Source organism: Oryctolagus cuniculus, chromosome 19 (assembly GCF_964237555.1).
Source record: "Oryctolagus cuniculus chromosome 19, mOryCun1.1, whole genome shotgun sequence".
Classification (NCBI taxonomy): Eukaryota; Metazoa; Chordata; class Mammalia; order Lagomorpha; family Leporidae; genus Oryctolagus; species Oryctolagus cuniculus.
In genome coordinates this window covers 36,546,006-36,554,867 of record NC_091450.1, presented here as the reverse complement: position 1 = coordinate 36,554,867, position 8,862 = coordinate 36,546,006, and positions in this window count along the sequence as shown.

The window sequence follows — 8,862 nt, the reverse complement described above, 5'->3', positions numbered from 1 at the left end:
TTCCCCACTGCATCCAGCACCAGGACAGACGATGGCAGGGCTGAGACCCCCGTCACACCCATGGCCCCGGGGTCCACTGTGGGGGCTTCACCCCTCCTCTCCAGCCCTGTGCCCTGGCCCCCAAGCACCCCTTCCTCCCCACGCAGGACGGCACTGGGGCCCCACAGAAGCCCCCTCCCCAACACAGGACTCAGTTTCGCTGTCTGTGGTGGGGATGCTGATGCCCGGTGCAGGAGACCATGGCGGGGACACTGTCCTGGGGTCACTTGCAGCCTGATGTCCACCACCCAGAGCCTCGCCTGCCTGTGTGTGTGTGGGGGGGGTAGGTGATGCCACCGTGTGCCCCACAACACCGTTCTGAAGATCGTAGGAGATCCAGCTGTGACGCATCAGCACCCTGGGGCCCGAGCTCTCTGCGAGGAAGGGAGGAACCGACCTGGAGTGTTGACCAAGTCCTGGGACGCACCTGCTCCCATGGCGGCCAACAGCAGCCCAGAGCCGGGAGCCACTGGGGGCTGCCTCCTGCTTCCCAGCCACCATCCCTCCCCCAAGCGTGGGACGGGGTTATCACCTGACCCCTGCCTGGGTCTCGGCTGGGAAGGACCTGTGGGCCCCCCTTGGGGGTCTCAGGCAGACAGGGCCCCCAGCAGCCTGGCTGAGAGGCAGGGGTGGCAGGACAGGGCTGGGTGGGGGAAGTGGGTGGGGGAGGGGCCCGTTTGCTACTTCAGATGATGCTGGGGACAAGGGGCTGGTCTCAGCCCCTAGGCCCTGGGCAGGGACCACCTAGGCTGTGCCCCACCCCCAACCCCTTCCAGCTCCAGCCTGCCCTCCTGGGGAAGCACCTGCAGGGCCCCCACATCTGCCGCTGCCCAGCTGGGTGTCCCCAGCCAAGTGTCTGATTCTGCTTCCTCCTGTGTAAAGTGGGGACCCTCTCTCGGTCCCCCAGAGGGCAGGGGACAGGAGGCTCTGAGGTGGGGCTGACCCGTGGGCAGGGGGCTCCTGCCACAGCTTCCCTGCTGGGGAGGCTGCGCCCGTGTGGAGGTCCCAGGCCCCTGCTGGAGCCACGGAGGTGGGTGAGGGGAGCCCCTGCAGCCCCACGTGGACAGACGCCTTTGTCCTCGGTCACCGGCCACTGAGAAGGTGGCCCCCTGCAGGTGGGACGAGGAGTAAATCAATCGCTGACGTCCCTGAGACAGCCCTCGAGGGGGTGTGGCTGGGCCTGCTGTGGGGCAGAGGAACCCGGTCACACAGGGGCCCGCGGGAAGTCACCCTGTGACAAGACTGCTCTGAGGTGCCGTCCCCGTGGCGTCTGGCCCTTAACCACAGATGTTCTGCCGTAAAAGGGCCTCGTGCCTGTGCCGTGACTCACGTAAGGCGACCACAGCAGACCTCAGCAGACAGAGGGTGGGGGCAGGTACCAGGCAGGAATGGCTGGGGGAGCAGGTGCACCAGGGCGGGGCGGCCTGGGACGGGCGGGGTGGGGGCTGGGCATCTCCTGGAACAGCGGCACAGCAGGCCTGGTGCCCAGCAGGCCACAGGCAAGGCCCAGACAGCGTGGCAGACCCACGGCCTCCACGGGGGCACTCCAAGGGTCCATGTGGCACAGCGGGCGGAGCCGCTCTGGGGAGACCCACATCCCGGATCTGAAAGCCTGGGGTCCAGTCCCTGCGTCTCTTCTTCCGGTCCAGCTCCCTGCTAATGTGCACGCTGGGAGACAGCAGGGATGCCCCAAATGCGTTGGGTCCCTGTCACCATGTGGGAGGCCTGGGCTGAGTTCTGGGGCTCCTGGCTTTGTCCTGACCCTGCCCTGGCCCTCGGCATCCCCATCTGTAAGACGGGGACCTCACGAGCCCGCCTCTCAGCAGCCGACGGGAGGGATCTGGAAAGCTCCGTGGAGGCCCCAGGCCCACGACGTTCGGAGAAATCATTCCCCAAACAGCTGAGCGAATGAGACACCGCGTGGCTGACAGCAGGTGGCGGGGACCGGGCAGCGTGGCTTGCTTGAGACACCTTGTGGCTCAGACAGCAGGTGGCGGGGACCGGGCAGCGTGGCTTGCGTCCGTCTCTGGTTTCTCGAGGAAGAGGGTGGCTCCCGCGCTGCGCTGGGGCACCCGGGCCCTGCTGCCAGTCCAGCACCCCGTCCCCGATGTCCTTTCCGCTGACCCTGTCCTTTAAGGCGTTATTAAACGCCTCTTTTTCAGGATTATAATTTTTACTCTTGATTATGTGATGACTATAAAATCAAATATTCATTGGATAATGATGATTAAAACACATAATCCCCCCAAAGATGTTTAGAACAATTTAGGCTACCATCAACTTAATTAAGGGAGTTAGGAGATTAGCCACTAAATGAAGGGGTGATTTTTGGGGAGGAACTAATTTCGTGGTGCTGAGGCCTCTGAAGCCACGGGGAGAAGGGGCTGGAGGGGGAAAGGCAGGTGCCAAGGGCGGGCTCGTGGCTCCTGTGGCGATGGGAGCTGCCTGCCGGCAGACAGGAACGCTAGCTGCCCACGCCTCTGCCTCTGTCCCCAGGCATGGCTCACAGGGCTGTGTCCCCCACAAACCTCAGGAGGACAACACAGCAACAGGTCAGAGCCCCTGCCCCACCCCGCACGCCTACTCCTCGCCCTAGTTCCTGCCCAGGCTGGCGCATTGGGGCTCGGCTCCCACGGGACACCAGCAGACCCCCTCCCTGGGGTGGGCTCGGGACAGCTCCCCCCCACACACACTGCAGGGTCCCGTTTCTCAGCTGGGGCAAGGAATCTGCTCACACAGGTGCCTGTGGCAGGGCCACCTTCTCTGTGGCCCAGCCCCCCTCCAGCTGTGCCCCCCTCCCCGGCTGCAGACCTGTATGCCAAGGTGCACCTTGTCCCCTTAACCCACATTCACATCAACAGGCAGCTAAGAGCCAGGGGCTGCCGCCACCCCACACGCCGGCCCCTCCAGGGCACAGAGGCTCGGCTCGGGCCACACCCAGCCCGCCTGCCTGGGAGGAGGGCTCCGCCCCAGCAAGCTGTTCCCAGAGCACCCACTCAGAGCCCAGCAGACAGAGGGGGCTGGAGCCCTCCACCTGCTGCCCAGGGGAACTGAACAGGGAGGGCAGAAGCGGACCAGGTCCTCTGTCCTAGGCTGGGAAAGGTCAAAGGTCACCTTACAGTTTCCCTTCTTGAAGTCTCCTATGAAGGCCCCTGGGGCCCGAGTGAGCCGACCACAGAAAGTGCCAATCAGTGGACAACTTTTTAAATTTTTTCTTTCCATTTACTTGAAAGCCAAAGAGACACAGATAAGAGACCCCATCACTCCCCAGACACCTACAACAGCTGAGCTGGGCCAGACCAAAGCCAGGAGCCTGGAGCTCCATCCAGGTCTCCCGTGGAGGGGGCAGGGGCCCGAGCACTGGAGCGGTCACCTGCTGGCCCCCAGGGTGTGCACAGGCAGGGAGCTGGGACTTGAACCCAGGCACTCCTGGCTCGGAGGCGGCTGTGTTAACCACTGCACCAAATGCCCGCCCAGAGCCCCTAAGGAGTCCTCTCTGTGTGACATGTCCTGTGCCGGCGCCAATGCTGCAGGCAGCTAAAACACACCCACCCCTCACTCTGCCGGGGGCCCCCAGTCCCTGGCCAGCACTCTCACCAGGCTCCTCCCAGGGTCGCGCCCCCACCCCTGAGTCCTGATCACCTCTTGTAAGGGCGGGAATGAGCAGCCCCAGAGCCACCCACGACTTTATTTTACTGCAGTCTCTACCATAGCCGCACCCGGTCAGGAGGCCGAGGGGGCGCGACGCAGCCCCTCACCCCTGAATCCCCACCCCAGGGGCCGTCTCCACACCTTCTGAGAGGCCAGTCCCGTGGCTGTTCTGCCGCTGTCCCCTTCTCACAGAGCCCAGACCCCAGGGACCCCACTGCTCAGCCCCTCTCCCCACCACAGCCGCCTGGCCGGGGCCACGGAAGGCAGGAGTGGGAGCTCCCTGCAGGACAGGGAGGCGGCCCCCAGCCGCTGCTGTGCCACGACTCCCGCCCACGCCCCTCGCTGTGCCCCGCCCCGGGGGGGCCTCCAGCCTCTGTACTGTCACCTGCTCTGGGCAAGGTGACCGCTGGCTGCCCTGAAACCCACAAGAGATCCCTCTCACAGCCGGCTCGGATCGCTGGCATCTAGCTCCTGTTCACGGCAGATGAACACAGTGTCCTGGTGACAATGGCATCGACTTGGCAAAAAACAAACCCCAAAAACACCTGGGCCGGTTGATGGAGCTCCTCACCCCCTGGGTTTACCAAACGCCCCCTCCAGTCGCTTTTCCTAGGGGTGCCCTGGTCTGCCCCTTGTGGCCCTGATTGGGGGGGGCATGGTCCCTCCTCAATACAGCCCCAGCTCTGAAACACAGCCCAGTGCCATCACCGGCCCCCACAGCCCCCTCGCCCCCTAGAAGCTGAGCCCCTTGTTCCAAAGACCCGCCGGCTCCTGACCTCCCCAGGTGACTTCCCGGGGCAGTCAGGGCGAGACTGGCAGCTCTGCAGCCAGCCACAGGGAGCAAGGGGACAGGTGTGTGTGTATGTGTTGGAGGGGTGGCTCCCCTTTCTTTCCACCTCAGCACAGCTCAGAGAGGACAGGGCCAGGTCAGGGGTGGGAGGAGAGGGGCGGGAACAAAACGGGACAAGTGGGACCAGCAGGGCCGGGAGGCAGAACCAGAACTCAGCCTCTCTCCCGCCTGCCCCTGGCTCAGACTGTGCAAGCGCAGGGCGCGCAGGGAGTCCAGAGGGGAGTGGGGTCCCTCCAGGGTGCTCCAGACTGGGGAGCCACCGCAGGCCAGCAGTGGGGCGGGGTGCTCCCCTCCCTGCAGAGGCCGTGTCCACCTGCTCCCTGTCCCCGGCCCCTCTCGGTCAATGCAGGCCCTGGAACAGCCGCGCCATGCAGGCGACCCCCGACTCCAGCACCAGGACACCTGCGGGAACCGGGCTCAGCACCCAAAACAGCCGCCGGGGTGCGGGGGAAGGAGGAGGCCCGCGTTTGGGAAACGGAGCCCGGAGCAGAAGTTGCCGTCTGCCGTCGGCTCAGGGACCATCCTGGGGACTCCCCCTTCCGCCCGGTTTTCCTCGCTTGTTTTTCCTCCCCTTCGCCTCCTTTTCGGTTAATCACTGTGGCCGCGGTAATGAGCCGCGCGGGTTGCCAGGCAACCGCCCCCGTTACGGGCGCAGCTGCGGCGTCCGCGCCCTGACGGCTGCGCGGGGCCCGGCGGCTCTGCGCGGGGGGCGGCCCTGGCGGGAGCGCGGGGCGCTGGCAGCCCGCGGTGCCGGGCGGGGTCCAAGCCGCGTGTGCCGCGCCCGGCGCGCGTCTCGGAGCCACGGGCCTCAGTTTCCCCGCGCAGAGCTGCGCGGTGTCGCTGCGCTGCGGGAGCTGAGGGCACAGCGGGTGCGTCCGGCCTTCGAGGCCAGCGGGTCCCAGCCGGAGCGCCCGCGCCCGCCCGGAGCCTGAAGCCGGAGGCCCCCAGCGCTGTGCACCCGGGCCCGGAGCGCGGCGGGTGCCTCCCGGGGTCCGCGGCCCGGGCCCTCGCCCCCCACCCCGCCTCCCTCGCGCTCGGCGCCGGCAGCCCGCGTTGTGCTGTTGTGTTTTTCGCTGGAATTCTCCGGAGTTTCTCTTTTGTTGCCAATTGTTTCTGTGCCCCGAGGCCACGCTGTAAATGAGATGTTACATCTGCAGCGAGCTAAGTAAACACTTTATAAATGAATAAATAAGTGACTAAATAACGAAAGCGTCATCCCGCGGACCGCCGCGCGGCCAGGCCTCCGGGCCCCGAATCTGCGCCCCTGCCCCGGGGAGCAGGCGGCCCCGCGCCCCGGCCCCCGGGGCCTCCTTTGCGATCCCTGGCTTCCGCCCACCGCCTGCGCCCGGCGGCTCCGAGCCCGCGGCCCCAGCGCTGGGCAGCCCGGGCCGGCCGGGGCCTGCGCCCCTCCGGGACCTGAGCCGCGGTCGGGAAGCGCGCGCGCGCGCGCACCCGCCGAGCCCCGCGCCCGCCCGCCCGCCCGGCGCGGCCCCTGCCCAGGCCCCGGCTCCCAGCCCAAGTCGGAAGCTGAACTTCGCAATTATCACGGATAACAAGAACAAATGAAAAAGCACTCATTGAGTAACTGATATCAATTATGAAGCCCGGCTTTGGAGGCTGGGATGAGCGGTAGGGGAATCGGCCTGAGAGAGGAGGCAGCAGAATGTTATTATTTACGCCAGATTAACAAAAGTATCCAATTTGCTGCCCGTCTCCCTCCCCGTGGGAATTGGCATCAATTTTATTATTGTTCCTCCGATTTTAATATTCTCTAAATGAATTACTATTGAGCGAGGTAGTTAGTCAATAGTTTAATGCAATTAATTATCTTTAAATCGCTTTGTTATCTTTTTTTTTCTTTTTTTGAAAGTCAACTCCTGGAAGCGGTTGTTTGCGGGACCAGCACAGTGGGTCTGTGCAGGCCAAGGCGTGGTCGCAGCAGTGCCGCTGGAGACCCGGGCCGGCCCCTTTGGTTTTTAGTTTCAGTGGATCCCGACAACACAAGGCTCTCAGGGCCGCCCCCTGGGTGCTTCTCTGGGTTGTTCCTGGGTGCCGCACGGGTGAGCTGGAGGCCTGCTCCTGGGTGCGGCCCTGGACACCCTTCCCGGCTGCCCCCTGCTGCACCACCACCAGGGCCGCGACAGAGTGGCCTTGGCAAAGGACCTGGGCGCGACAGCGGGAAACTTGACTTCCAAGTTATTGCAGCCCAGCTTCATGCTTGTTACAGGGGCGGGGGCCACAGACACCACGGGCATCCCCCAGACCCCAGCCCTGAGCGGGCCGGGAATGGCAGCCACTTGGGGTGACCACTGTTTCCAGAATTTGGGGGCTGGGGGTCCTGGCTGTGGGGAGTGAGGCTGGAAGGTGGTGTCTGTGGCTCCCAGGTGACACCTGTCCCTGTCGGCCACCACCCTGGGCAGAAGCAGGAAGGGACAGGGCCACGGATGGCCCAGAAAAGCCCCTGCCCTTCACCAGCCCTGCACGCCACGGCTGGACAAGGCCAGCACTGGCTGCAGAGGAAGGGGAGGGGAGGAAACTTAGCCCCTGGCAGGTTGGGGTCTCCCAGCTCCAGCAGATCTGGGCAGCACCTGGGAAGGGGGAGGGGGCCGGGGGAACGCGCCCTAGGTGACAGAGAGCCTTGTCGTTAATACTAGGCCAGACCCGGGGCTGCAGCCGACCAGTGACCCTCGTGGGGTTGGCTGCTGACCCCTGTGGGGAGGGTGAAGGGACCGGCATGTGACCCAGACACTCCCAAGCGTCTCGGGAGTGCCAGGAGACCCCTGGGAACGCTCCCCTCCCCCCTAGCCTAGGCTGGGGCGTCTCACCATTCAGCGAAAACTGAATTCCCCCGAAATAGCCGAGAGGCCGGGACCTGGTATTTCATAGTGTTTTAAAAGTAATATTCCGTTTGTCGGCGCCGTGAAATAGGGCACCGGGAACGCCACGAGAGATAGAAAGGCTAATTTCTCAGCGGAGGAGAAGTTGCCTGTTTCCAATTCGGTCCGCATCGCGGGAACCTGGCTCCGGGCGGACCTCGGTGGCCGCGCCCCTCCCACCGCCAACATCTGGAATCGGCGTCAGGGGCCGCCGCGGTCCGGAAGTTCTCCCACTTCACGACTCATTAAACGCAGGCCTCGGATGAGGGCGGGAGGGACGCTGTGGGGCTGGGGCTGGGGGCAGGTGCCCCCGGGGGGCTGGAGCGCGCGCCCACCTCGCCGGGGAGGCCTGAGGGCCCCTGGGCTGGGCTGGGGGCGGCCTGGCGTGGGAGGAAACACCTTCTGATGCCGGAAAACCCCGTGTCCGGCCGGCCCGGGGGAGGAGGACGGGCCCCCGGCCGCGGTGGGCAGCGCCGGGGCGGCGGGGACGCCTCCGCGAGCCCTGTGGCCTCCAAAGAAGGCTTCGCCAAGGCCGCGGAGGCGGAGGGGGCAGCGCCCAGGCGCGCCCAGCCCGGCCGGACGCCCCGGGGGAGGGGTCCCCGGGCAGCGGCCCCCCACCTTCGCCCCTCACCGCTGGGTGACTCCCGCCAGGAAGCCCAGGCTAACACTGACCACAGCGTCCACTTGCGCGTACCCGATGGCCGCAGCGCCTCCCTCCCGGCCCGGATCTGGGCTTTTCAATATCTTAAATGTTTAAAAAGGGTTTAGTCTGTACTTACACCGAGTGAAATTAAAAAGAAACAGTAAAATGTTTGAAAATGAAGTGCGTTATGTTTAATAAATTTAAAATGAACAAAGACCGCGGTACTGCCAGCCGTACCAGCTCCCGCCCAGAGGGCATTAATAAAGACTGGAGGTTCGGAAAACAATATTTTCTATTAAGATTCTGCGCTGCGCCTCAATATTAAAAGGATATGTGCTGCATTTCCAGTGTTACCCAGACGGGTCAGAGATTAATCTCATTTCTTTCTGGTCAGCATTCTGTCGATAATTAATCAAAAGCAGAGATCCTTAATGAAACACTTTTCATAAGGTGATAATTAGCAGGAAAGAGGCGGCCCGCAGCCAGTCCCCGCGAGCTAACAAGCGGCGAGGCGCGGGGCTGGTCCTGGGGGCCCCGGCTCCCCGGGGAAGCGCGCGGAGCTCCGGCCGCGCCCAGGCCGGCTCAGGACCGCTCCGCCAGGCCGCAGCAGGAAGGGAGCGGCCAGAGGCGCCAGGCCGGACCCGGGCAGCCCCCTCCGTGCCCCCAAACGGCCGCTGCGTCTACCCGGCCGAAGCCCCTTTCCCCTCTTGGGCCCCGGCGCCCCCTCCTACCCGAGGCGCCGCTCACCGCACCGCCCCCGCGCAGGGCCGCCCTCCCCGCCTGCAGGACTCCGAGGGGCGCAC